Source organism: Carassius auratus, unplaced genomic scaffold, assembly GCF_003368295.1.
Source record: "Carassius auratus strain Wakin unplaced genomic scaffold, ASM336829v1 scaf_tig00028729, whole genome shotgun sequence".
In the NCBI taxonomy this organism is placed as follows: domain Eukaryota; kingdom Metazoa; phylum Chordata; class Actinopteri; order Cypriniformes; family Cyprinidae; genus Carassius; species Carassius auratus.
In genome coordinates, this window is record NW_020525716.1 from 58,471 (window position 1) to 72,583 (window position 14,113).

At 37.4% G+C, this 14,113-nt stretch overlaps 1 long non-coding RNA gene across 2 annotated transcripts; it reads left to right on the forward strand.

Annotated features, from left to right (window-relative positions):
- The first annotated feature begins 11,958 nt into the window (after nt 1-11,958).
- LOC113079614 (uncharacterized) lies at nt 11,959-13,888 on the forward strand. Of its 2 annotated transcripts, none has more exons than XR_003281730.1 (5): nt 11,959-12,607; nt 12,730-12,850; nt 13,270-13,362; nt 13,519-13,649; nt 13,759-13,888. It is a non-coding gene; the product is annotated as an uncharacterized LOC113079614 (long non-coding RNA). The 2 variants fall into 2 exon arrangements; XR_003281731.1 differs by having other exon boundaries at nt 13,538-13,649.
- Nucleotides 13,889-14,113: the final 225 nt, after the last annotated feature.

Consider the following 14,113-nt stretch of genomic DNA (forward strand, 5'->3'; position numbering starts at 1 on the left):
AATTGATTTCCAAAACTTTAAAGGATTGTTTAAGTTTTCTGTGGTTGACTTCAAAAAAAACTCAGATTTGGACTTTCTAATCATCAAAGTACACTTGTTTCTTACAGTTCTAAATGCAGTCCAATCAGCAGAAGAGTCGGAAAATCTGGCTTGTGCCCACATTTTATTTCTCAAACAGATTAGCTCTGATAGGCTGTCTGAAAACCAATGATTGTCCTTACCACTGATCCTAAACTTTTTGATTGGTACATATTTATTTACAATGGAAATAAAATTTGAATGAAAAAAAATCCCATGCCATTTCAACATCCGAAAACAAAGACACCCTGCTGAGTTCACTATGATACAGATCATGCAGAAAAGCTTGTGGTTCAAAACTTTTGAAATGTCTTTTTAGGATCATGCGTGGTTTTACCTTAGGGATTTTTGTATTTCTTACACAAGCGACTGCACAATGGTCACTGACATCATTACAAAATACGGCAGTTGAGGTATATTTATGAACTGAGTTTGTTACGATTAGATCTAGGAGAGTAGATTTTATTTCTGCTTTGGGATTTATTCTTGTCGGTTCATTAATAAGTTGCACTAAATTTAAGTCATTACATAAGTCTTTAAAACAATCAGAGTTCCCAGACAGCCAGTCCCAATTCATATCACCCATAAGAATAAATTCAGAGTCATTAATTTTATGTAATATTTCGGATATAGATTGGAAAGCATCCTTTGAAGCAGATGGAGGTCTATAGCACCCAACTACTGTAATATCAGCGTCTTTTGAAATATTCACTTTCACTGTCAGAATTTCAAACTGTTTAGCTTTAGTTAGTGACAGGGTTACCGAGCTTAAAAACTTGGATTTCACATATATGGCAACCCCACCTCCTTTGCCAACCCGATCAGTTCTATAAACTTTAAAACCTTCAATAGAAATAAATTCATCAGATACAGATTTTTTAAGCCAGGTTTCAGAGATAATAATGATATCAGCATTGGTTATATTAGCCCAGATCCTAATCATATCCATTTTAGGGACTAGGCTTCTAACGTTTAAATGTATAAACCCAAGGCCATGTCTGCTTTTGAAATCTGAAGGAGTTGCTAAGGATTGCAAAGTATTAAGAAGACCAAGAACAGGACCAGGATTGGGCTGAACATTACCAGATAACATCAATAAAAGCATAATCAAACAACGTAGTTTTTGTTTAGCTGGGTAATATTTATCATTACCACTGTCCTCTATGAACTGAGAAAAAGAGTAATCTGAGACAGTAAAATGATCATTTAACAACAATAAGTTCTGGAGATACAGGGTGTTATTAATTTGAGAACAATTTTTTTGGTAACACAGGTTGATTTTCTGGCTGTACATCTCATAATAACTTGTAGATGAAATTGAGAAATGACCGTAATTTAACTGTATCAGTATACTACTCATTTTGGGCATATTAAATTCATCTAGTATAGGGCTGGACTGTAAAAGTATGAAGAGTATAAAAAAATGCATGATGTCAAGTTACCAGGTTTAGTTGAAGACAGCCTTAACAGGGGTGAACAGTAGCTTGGAGTCAAAAAGTCAGGGCTATAGGATGGAGGCTAGCAGGGAAGCTTCCAGGTGATAGCTCGCAAGCAAGGCTAATAGTAGCAGGCTAGGAGTAGGGTTATCAGCAACAAAGCTAGCAGCAGGGCATCCAGGTGGTGGCTAGCTAGTGGGGCCAGCAACAAGGCATCCGGAAGGTGGCTAGCAAGTGGAGCTAGTAGCAGAAACCTGGTGGTAGCTAGCAAGGGCAGCTAGCAGCAAGGCATCCAGGTGGTAGCTACCAGCAACAGGCTAACAACAGAGCATCCAGGTGATGGCTAGCAGACAAAGCCACCAGCAGCAGGCTATGAAGCAAGGCCACCAACAGCGGGCTAGCAGCAGAGCTACCAGTAGCAGGGTAGCAGCAGGGCATCCAAGAAGCGGCTAGCAAGCAAGCAGGACTACTGACAGCAAGCTAGCAGCAGTAATTCCAGCAGCAAGCTAGCAATAGATCATGCAGGTGGTAACTAGCTGCAGGGCTAGTTGCAGCAGGCTAACAAGCAGGGCTACCTGTAGCAGGCTGCTAGCAGGGCATCCAGGTGGTGGCTAGCAAACAGGGCTACCAGGTGGTCAATGTCCAGGTTTTAAGTTCAAAATTCAGCCTTATCCGCTATTAAAATAATCCCAGTATGGAAGAGAATGTCCTGTTTCTCAAGAGTATACTAATTTGAGTTTAAAAGACATAAAAAAGACATAAAACATCACAAAAAAAAACTAAAATCTTGAGATCCCAAACACTGAGGTCAACACATAGGTGTGGCTCGGCTGCCATCTTGGAAACGTGTGATCATCAAAAGAATGCAATAAACTTAAGCTTGCCGCAAAGCACCGGAAAAAGTAACTATCATAAATGTGACTGGGGGAAATAGTAAGGAGATATTTGAATTATTTACTAATAAACTAGTGTTTTATGATTCTGTGTCGCAAAGAAGAATTGGCGATCCTCACTCGCCGTCTCCATTAGACGCGCCTTTAAAGAGAAGTGCACCTTTATGGATTATGATTATGATTATAATGAAGCAGTTTTTGTTTTCGATTATTTGTTTTATTTCGTTAAGTATTCATTTAAAGCTTTCTATAGATTTATTTATCGTGTCTGTGAGGCATGTTTTCGCTGAGTGTCGGTTCATTTTTGTTCTCCTGTTAAAGACGACACGGTCATGTTGTCTTTCCCCATTCTACAAAATCACAGCATTTGTTGATATTGTGACTGCACACAAATAAAAGCAGATCACAGCCACGAATGAACCTTAACCTTAATAAAAATGAAACTAAATATAATCACTTGATATTAAATATAAAACTGGGCTATTTTAATGCTAGTATAAGCTGTTTAGGGAGAAGGAGGAAAAAAGACGACCTCGGGCCGGTAATTCTGATGTCGGACACGGCCCGGGCTAAAGGGCCTAAATTTAAGACCCGTGCAGGGCTCTACAGCAGAGAATAACAGTTGCCATACCCTAACCCTGTCAGATGTGCCCTGAAAAATCTATCCAGACTTCAAATATCTATTACTCCGTTATAATTATTTTAAATCAGAGGGTTTTGCAAATATTTAACCAATAATAAGTATTAAAAAGAGCTTGTCAGTAAGATCTACATAACACTGGATCCTCAAGCTGTCAGCGAAACCTCGTCACTTCACCACGCCTCCACTCCACTATCATCTCCATTGTCTTGTCCGTGTTGAGGGTGAGTTTCTTGTCCTCACACCATTTCAGAAGACTTCCTCCTGTAGGCTGCTTCATCCCCGCCAGTGACCTGTTCTATCACTGCGGTGTCATCAGCGAACTTTAGTATAATGTTGTCCTTGTTGGAGGCAACACAGTCATGTGTGAACAGTGTGTAGAGGATGGGACTGAGAACACACCCTTGTGGGGTGCCAATGTTTATAATGACGGTGTCTGAGGTCCTATTTGCAATCCTAACAGACTGTGGTCTGCAGGTCAGGAAGTCTATGAGCCAGTCACAGAGTGTGGGGTGTAGTCCAAGTACAATCAGTTTTTGGGTGAGTTTGTGAGGGATGACCGTAGTGAAGGCGGAGCTATAATCAATAAAGAACATCCTGATGTAAATGTCCTTATCTTCCAGGTGAGAAAGGGAAATATGGAGGGCAGCAGTAATGGCGTCTGAGGTGAACCTATGCGTACTGCAGTGGGTCCAGTATGTCCAGCATATTGCTCTGAATGTGGGTCAGCACCACTCTCTCAAAACACTTCATAATGATCGGAGTGAGTGCTACTGACCTGTAGTCGTTCATGCAGGTCGGGGGACTCTACTTGGGAAGGGGGACAATGTTCGTGGTCTTGAAGCAGGTGGGGACGATGCTCTGACTGAAGGAGATGTTGAAGATGGAAGTGAGTATATCAGCCAGTTCCATAGCACAAACTCTGAGGGCCCATCCAGGGATGTTGTCTGGCCCTGCTGCTTTGCAGGGGTTGATTTTCCTCAGCTCTTTGTGTACCGCAGCTGATGAGATAGTAGGAGGCGGGGAGGGGGTTGAGTGGTCTGAGTGTGTGTGCCTCCTCTCTGTGTCGATGCTGGAGGTCTCGAAGCAGTTAAGGTGTTGAGGTAATCCAGTAGGCTGTCTGAGGAGCTGATAGTAGTGCTCATGGTCGTCCTGTAGTCTGTGAGGTGCGGCATGCCTTGCCACATCTGCCCGGCATCAGCATTAGAGTAGAAACTGTCCAGCTTCTCTCTTTACTGTCTTTTTGCCGTTGTAATGGATTTTCCTAGTCCGTACTTACTTTCTCAGTTCTTACATAAAGTTAACACATTTAGACCTGGTGGTTGTTTTAATATATCCCTTTAACAGTTATTGTTTTTCCTGTCTCGACAGGGTTTGTTTCCACACCTTTGGCTTTTCTCTTTTTTTCTTTTGGCAGGGACTTTAGATGGGAACATGTCGAGATAGGTTCAGAAATGGGTAGGACTATCCACATTTTTGTTGTGGTAAAAATGGATGCGGTCTTTAGTAAATTCTATGGGTCTATGGCTTCCTGTCTCATCTGTGTCCAGCTATTTTTAGCTGTACAAAATATTTTGTTTTACTGCTTGATATTGTAAACTGGTGCGTCTTATTATTTAAATGTCAATTACAAACACTCTGGTTTTCTCCATGTTGTTATTCTCCTTGTTATTTACAATGGTTAATGATCAGGAAGTCTCACCCATAGGATTATTTCCGAAAAAGGTGGATAGACAACTGTGGTTTGTACTGAAGGTCATACCTAACCCCACCTGTAATCAACTATGTTTTACATCACAGTTAAGTAGTCCTGTTTACAACTCCCTTTCTGTATGACAGCATTTTATTAACCACAACAGGTAAATAACTTACATACAGCAGCATAACATTATTGTTTTTGATACATGATGTGAACTGCATTCAAACCAAGATCTTTACTGTCATACATTTTAAACCCACTTGGCCTGTTTTTTCTTTCATAATTAAAATTTTGAACTTGTTCACTTTACTCTTTAACAGACAACACATTCTTTACTAAATGCTGATAAACAGGTTTAATTGTATATTGCACCACACCTTCTAACAAATCATGCACTATGTCACCTGCATAATTCTCAGGGATTTTGAAGGACTGCAATGTATTAAGCAAACTTTTTTTTTACCCCTAAAGCTGAGGTCTCTGGATTTTCAAGTAAGGCATTACAATGAACTGCATGTAAATCATTTAAACGAAGAATCAAATTTGGGTCATCTTCAGTGAACACCGTCTGAAAGTCACTTTTCACAGTGAGACAAAATCTACAACAGTATGATGCACTGAACGACTCTACAAATCCAAATAGTCCATGAAGAGCCAAATTGTCCCCTTTTACCTGAACAACTGTGACCCTCAAAGGGGCATCAGAAACAGCAGCGTGTATTCCTTGAGTTTCTAAAATTATGAGGTCATTAATGAGAGGTTAAAGTATAGCATCAAATCCATCAAATTGTTCAAGTCTTCGGAATGAAACAAGGAAACAACAAGGATGTTCATCAAAAACAGAGTTACATTTTGGGGGAGGATTCCTTAAAATAAAATAAATGCAACCAAGTTTGTGAATGCCCTTTTTAGATCATAATGGATTAGCAGGCTCAAAGTCATCATAGTACAGCTGAAGCTGCAGTGCATGTTTGTCATGTGAAAAAAGACTATGGGTTTTGATGTATTCTCCATCACAAATGTCTTCATAAATATCCTCATGGAAATGACTTGCTTGTTGAAAAACTTTAACTACTTTTACCTTTTACCTTTTTTTCAAACATGGATGGAAGCGTTTTTAGAACTGGAACATAAACAAACCTGTCCATAACTGGGACTTGGTTGTAGATTCCTGTTGTTCTGTCTTCGACAAATCATAATGCACACCAAGAACACACTCAAAATGGTGAAGGGATTATCCATGTCATCAATTGGAGCTTCAACCTTCTGACTAATCTCTTCACTACATGATGTTCATGTAACGAGGTTTGGGAGGAGCCCGTCAGATACTTAGCCTAATCAACACAGGTGGACCACAATCTAGTAATCAATCCCACAGTATAAATATTGCTGAATTACTTCTATCCATTGACGGTTAATCAGCATCCCTCCTCCACCCCATCTCCTCACTTCGAGTTTGCTTTATAATTAGATGGGGGGGGGGTACTCCAGGTTCGGGCCATGACTAATCTGATTTTATTTGAGAGGAATTTTTTTTTTTTTTTTTTTACTTCTACAAGGAATTTGACAACGTGGAGCATGCTTTTATTGATATTCTTGATTTTTTTTGTTTTTTTATAATGCCATCAGGACACTTTATGCTAATAGTAATTGCTCATTGAAATTTAGTTTTGGTATGTCACCCAGATTTAATCTTCAGGTGCCATCAGGCAAGGATGCCCTATCTCACCCTATCTTTTCCTCCTTGCAACCCAGATTTTCTCACACTATATTAATAAAAGTACCTTAAAAGGGATTCTAATTGCAGAAAGAGAAGAAAAAATCAGCCAATTAGCAGATGACACTGCTCTTTTTAAGAGATGCCTCTTAGGTCCCTATTGCAATCAGTATAGTTGAAAGTTTTTCTAGAGCTCCGGGTCTTGTCTAAATGTGAACTACTTTCAATGAAAGAGTGTAACCTTTCTACAATTAATGATATTCCAATTAAAGATAAGATCTCTTATCTCCATGTGTAAAAATCTAAATGATAGATGTGTATTAAATTTTTTCCCCAATTATCGAGAAAACAAAGAAAATTTAATTTATGACTGTAGGAGAGACTTATCTCTGAGGGGAAGAAAATGGCATACAGTACATTATATCAAGAAATCTGATGTTTTGAATACTTATGAAAATGATGGTCTCATTATGTTAGATTTTTGCACATTTAATAATACTCTTAAAATTTATTGGGCTAAACACTTTCTCACAAATTCAACCTCAGTCTGGAACTTTATTCCACATTATATTTTCTCCAAATTTGGTGGATTTAATTGTTTTATTGCTTTGCAATTATAATGTTGAAAAAATACCAGCTAAATTATCTCAATTCCATAAGCAGATCCTTCTCGCCTGGTCTCTTCTATACAAACATAAATTTTCTTCTAATAAATACTTTATATGGAATAACAGAGATATTCGATATAAAAACAGATCACTTTTCTTTATATGATAATTTGCAATTCAAATTGCAAGTCAATTATTTAATGCAAATGGTCTTTTATTAAACTATGAGGAATTTCTTAATTGTTTTAACATTCCCATTACCCCTAAAGAATTGCTATTGTATTCACTGCCATACCATCAGGAGTTATTAGATTATTTCAACATATCCCCTACCCCTTTGTTTTACCTTCTTTAGACCCTACTGTTACAATGGTGGGGAAATATTACTTTTCATTCACTTCTTCTAATAGATCAATTCGTTTATTTCTCAAGGAAAATGTTTCAATTCCAAATGTCACAGTTTATTGGAATACCTTTGTTTTTGGTATTGCCTTGAGAAAAATTTGTCTGATTCCACAAAGATACTTAATTTCTAATAATATAAGAAGTTTATTTTCATATTATCCATTGTGTTTATCCTGTTAATACCTGTACTTTCTTAAAGAAATGCAAAAAATATATTTATACAAATTGTTTTTTTTGCAAACAGCACCTAGAGACTATTGTGCTTTATTTTGGCTTTGCCATTACTCTGAATTATTGTGGAAAGACTTTTCCCTGTTTGTGACAGAACTTTTGATATTTTTCTTTACTTTGGGAAAATGTTTTGTTTGGAATTGTTCACTGGAAAAAAATATCATCTTCTGGAAAACAAAATATACTTACTTAATCTTCTTATTTTATTAACAAAATTGTATATACATAAATGTACATTTTCAGGTCAGAAACAACTTTTATATGGTTTGTTTGCTCAATTGCAGCATTACTTTGGGACTATATTTAACTTGTATGACAAGAAGGCTTTAAAAACAATTGAAATTTGTAAGTCTTTTAATCTTTTCCTTTGATGTGATCTTCTGTGATTAGTTGTACCCCCTGTCTTGATTATACCCTGTAGTTTATTTCTGTTATTGTTTTAATTATTATATATATATTCTTGTAATTCTTGTAATTTTTGTTAACTTGTTCTATGTTAACTGCTTTTTTCTTTGTCTATATAATGCTGTCACTTAAAAAAAAAGTAAAATAAAGATGGCGACATCATGGAAAGTGATCGGAAAAGCGTCATCTGCGCTTAAATTGGATGTTTGGACTTACCTCGGATTTGAAAACAAGGAGGGGATGCAAGTAGTCAGGCTCATCACCCAGTCAGTCACAGAGCACTCCCTCACCTGAATACTCACTGGCACCTGTTCTCTATTCAGCAGCACATAAAAGCACACACCTCAGTCATCACCTTGTCCAATCTCGTGGCTACACAGCGGAACTTCCTCTGGCATAGTTACTTGCATTGACTCCTCTAACTTACCTCTCGACTTAACTCTTCTCCAGCGAGAATCTCCTCTCCTCCTGAGTAACTCCAGAGTTCCTCCAGCAAACTCCTCTTCCAAATCTTCCTCTCCAATGTCATTACCTACACTCTCAGAAAAGAAGGTACATAATTGTACCCTTAGGGGTACAATGGCTTGTCACTGGGGCTGTACCCTCAAGGGTACAGTTTTTGTACCCTTGGCATATATAGGGTACAAATTTGTACCCTTGTGATTTGTACCTTAAGAGACCATTTTTGTACCTGTGGTGGCAATTTTGTACCTTTATTTAACGGTACAAAAATGGACCCTTCAAAAAGGGTACAAAATTGGCTTCGACAGGGTACAATCCTTGATATGACACACACACATATATATATATATATATATATAATTTACACACACACGCTGAATTAAAATCAGAATTTATTCAATCCTTTTCATTTTCACATTTCATTTTAAACGATGTCTAACTGTGACATATAAACGATCATCTACTGAGTAAGTGTATTTAACACCCCTGAGGTTGTTTTAAGTGTAATTAATTAAGTCCTTTTTTTTTAGTGCAAACAAAAAAAAAAAAGTAAATTTTTAAGTTAAAAATAAAGTTAATGTACTAGATTAGACATAAAATCAAGAGTCTTCAGACAGATGTATAAATTTCAACATTTATTGAACAAATGGGCAAACCGGAAACTTTAAAGCATATATCAGATGTGTAGAGGTTAATTAGTTACATTCACTAAGTGTTGTACAGAAACATAAAATAGTTAATAAAACACAACATCATCAAAGTTACCTAGACATGAACAAATATTACGTGTAGATCTGAGTTGTGTAGCATCCATGAATGATGTTCCTCGTTGTCCCATCAGCGAGCAGGTATGTCTGTGTGGTCTCTTCTCTGCAATCAAGCTGTTCTTGTTAGTGCCTGCAGATAAAAGAGAAAAGTAACAGTCAAGGTCAGCTCTCCAACTGATTTTATTTTATATTAATTGTGTTTTTCATATACCACCCATCTGGCAATATTTTGAGGCAGACAATAGGTAGTGACAGAAAAGTCCAAATGTACCTTTTTGAAGATGTTTTTTCAGCTTGACAGGATGACATTCCAGGTCCCTTGCAGTCTTGTGATGATGTGGGAATCAAATGAAGTAGGAGACCAATGGATGCAATATCGCTGTCCATTCTAGATAACAGATATGCCAAAATCAACAAAAAAATAAAATAAATGCAAGAACACAGACTACAGTTACAGCAAAATACAGCAAAACTATAGATATTCTTATTCTGAAATATAGTCTCACCTTAGACAATCGGTTTCTTCCTCCTTTACAGCTGACTCAGGGGTCAATTTGGTCCTTGAAGGTCTTGGGAGAAGCTTCTTGAAAAGAAAGAAAAAAAAACAACGACAACAACAAAACACCAATTAATGACAACATCTCTCTCAGGAACCATTCTGCTCAGTTGATTGTGTAGACACACTATGGCTCTGTTCACAACCTGACTTTAGCACACATCTTGAGTGACACATATGGCCATATACTTTTATTACAGGGTTCGTTAAAAATGAACATTTCATCAGTTTACTCAGCCTTTTGTTATCTTTGTAACACAACTGAAAATATTTTAATAGAATATAAGATTTCTGTCCCTTAACTACCACTTTAATATTTAATAAAGAGATCTAATCCATAAAGAGAAGTAATTTATATGCATCATGTGGTTTAGTCCAAATTTTCTGTTTATGTTCCCTGATCAATGTTTAAAAAAAAAAAAAAAAGTAATTCTGTTCATTGTAAAGTGACCAAATCTCTTCAGAAAATTTGGTCTAAACTGCTCAATTCATTTGGACTTGTTTTATGATCTCTCTATGAACTTCTTGAAGTATTAAAGTGGTAGTTGTGTAGACTGTCGATGGAGAAATTATCTCATTCAAAATATATTCATTTGTGTTTGGAAAATGAATGCAAGTCTTGCAGGTTTGGAATCACAGAGAGTGAGAAATAAAAAATTAAAAAAATCAATTTTGGGGTCAATTTACCATTTATCTTTTTGCAGTTTGATATCTTAAATTAGTAATTAGTAAATTCCAGGTGTGAACAAACTAAAATTGTGTGCCTGCCCAGTTAAACTTTAATTTTTCATATTCATTTATGCATTTTAAATTTGTACTGCACACAGAATAACATATAAATGAGACAGACTCACACTTCTGGCGTCATCTTCAGCATTCTGCTCCGTTCTTGAAGGGTCACCATCACTCACACTCAGAGTCACCAGACTCACAGGAGCTTCCTTCACTTGACACTGCAGAAGTCTGGACAGATTCTATTGAAAAAGGATAAAAATAAAAATAAATCACTTATTTCAGTTATTTAAATAAGTAAATGTGGTGAAACAATTGGGATTACCCCTAATTAGTATGAATGAGAATGAGTATGATGAGAACTGTCTATAAAACGGGTGTCAAATCATAAACTTTATTTTTTTTTACATAGCCTTCATTCTAGGGTCAATTAAATGAAACATGCAATAGTCACATGGAGGCCTAAAACAATTTAAGTATTTATTTAATCTGATTATTAAATACATTTGTATTTTTACAACTTTTATTCAAGTATTACATTTGTACATCATTTTAATGAGTAACATGAGTAATAAGACATCTTAAAATGAACAGTATACTACATAACTTAAGAATTTATCTATTTATTATTTATATTGTGAAAAGAAACTATAGATAGATTCAGACATGTTGCTCCATTACACACGTAACCTTGTATATCTGGAAGCATTTGGGACATTATTTAACCCAAAATAGGATGCCATATGACTTGATAAAGTACATGAATGAACACCGAAGTAAACTGAAAGACTGACAGATTTACAGTTTCACCTACGTTACCTTTAACTCACTTTCATACGCAGCTCGGCACGTCACCCGTAGGAGAAAAACATACAATCCGTGGCGACGGTTTTGCAATCCGTCCCATCGGTTTGCAAACCGTACTCACGAATTCTGAAACTGTTCCCTCGGTTTAACAAACCGTGCCGGTTATGAACTGACAGGATGGATTGCAAACCGTCGCCACGGACTGTATTTTCTTCTCCTATAGATGCCGTGCCGGGCTGCGCGTACTTTCACGATACTTGCATAAACGTAATGTTAACTGTCTTAAGAAAAACTTGATGATAGCGCGTTTGTGTGTTGACGCAAATATGAAACGACAGACATGATATTCAGCGCTGAGAACAAGCAACGCAAGACAGTGGCGAATAGAAGTTTTTAAACGTGCTCTAGTCTCAGAGTTTTGCATTAGATAACGTCCATGAAATGACTGGTAAATGTTCCGCGTTCTGGCAGCTCTGACTGCAGAAAGACTGCACATCTGCAGCGGCGAGACACTTCAACACCCCTGCTAACACACGACGTAACAGTTACGTAACGTACTGGTAATTTTTGGTAATTCCATGACTTACCAATTGACAACGTAACTACGACGTCGCATTCCCGTAATTTTATTACCATCACATTACCAACTCGCAACGTCGTCAGTACGTCCTTCCAACGTGACCAGATAACCAAGAACGTCCCAGACAGGTCCTCTGTTGGTAATATATTGGTAACTTCATGACTTACTGGCAACGTAACTACAACGTCGTATGCACGTAATATCATTACAATATTTTTTGTACGTTCTTTATATGCTCTCTGAGTATAGAGCTATTTAAAAAGTGTGATTAAACTTCAGACACAAGATTAAACGTTCCTTAAAGATAAAATATGTTTATTTTCAACAAGTCAGAATATGGACATGCTTTTAAGCTTTTAATGACGTGACATAGAGTCGCGCGCTTCCACAACTGACGCACCGCGCGCACAGTATTGACAAGAAAAGAGTTGTGAAACTTTCTATCTCGTATGGAGTTATAACGTGAAATAATGACACAGACTGGCTCATCATCTCATCTGCAGCAGAGACTGTTGTATCAGAAGGACAGCGCGTTTGTTTGACGCACTTTTCACTTCAACTGTGTCTGACAGGAGAATTTAGCTTTCTGAGGTGAGTCTTACAATTTATAATAAATAAGTGGGTTGATAAAATGTATAAAACAAAGTAAAAACAAAAGTCTAACGTCGCTAAAACCTTTTTTTATTATTTTATTGTTTTTATTGGCCTTCTAGCCGTTGAGTTACCATGGCAACCGCGTACACATCAGCTGCTGGAGAGGAGAGGACTCGTCTGACATTTTTTCTGTTTCTCGTCTGTTATACCAAAGAAAAGACCAACAACTGCGACAGATTTGTTAAGTAACACGTTAATATTATCCACAGCCTACTTTAAGTACTTTTTATTAATATTTATACCTCTGTGATTATGGTATTTTTCTTGAAATGTCTGCTATCAAGTATTACGCTAGCATAGAAACATAATTAACGTTATAGCATATTAGATTTGAGCTCTTAATGAAAGTTTGGGCTTCTAATTACCTCTTATGCGTAAAGGATCGGTTTTGATTGCTTTGTAAATGTTTTTGATTGTAATTTGTCAATAGATAAATGAAGTAAAGTTAAGCTAATTAATTTAACCTAAAAGTCTGCACTGTAGAGTCTATCAGTGACGTCACTTGCGGTCTAAAATGGGTTGAAACTATTTCAAACCACTGTTTCAAGCTTGTTCTGATTTATCATTGTAAACAAATATTGATAAAACATTTTTTACAGTGATTTCAGGAGTGTCTTAAAAACCCTCCAAAACAGAAGGGAAGTTCCAAGAAAATGTCTAATGGGAGCTGCTGACAGAGATAGAAAACACAGGTGATCCGAGAAAGCTTATTAAATAACTTCATATTTATTTTTTACAATATATCATCATGCATCTTTAAAATCTAAACATGTGAATTCCGGTATCTTAAGATGTTTTTGTATGTTTTCCATATTACTATTTTTCTTTTCTGCATTTCCCCTCTCTAGTTTGTTTATTTCTAATAAGGAGCTGGATGCCGTGAAGAAACAGATCCATGATATTGTGGAGAAGCAGGCCCAGATGAGCAAGTGGAGAGCTGTGCTGGAAATATTCAGGGGTTGATGCTCATAAGTCCAGGGTAAGTATACAGCTAACCCTCCTACCACCTCTACTCTGTGTGGTTCTCTGCAAAGGCCCGGTGTACCCAAGACACGATGTTCCCAGCTGTCCTTCACCGTATTTAACAGTGTAAGACATGAACCAGGCCCTGGGCGACGACCTCTCTCCATCCGCCGTCTTCAGGATCTCCACCAGAACCTGATTCGCTCCACTTCGCGAGACAGAACACAACGCTGTGATCATCTGAGACTCCATCATCCGGCACGTTCGTGCTATGTTAGCTGAAGGTAAAGTCCACACTCACTGTTCCCTGGTGCTCATGTTCTTGATATTTCTGCACAGATTCCCGTGATCCTGAAGGGTGAGGGGAGCATCGGAGTGGACATGCTTCACGCCGGCGTTAACGACACAATGCTGCGGCAGACGGAGACACTGAAGAGAGACTTCAGGAGCCTGATCGAGACGGTGCGCAGCACATCACCT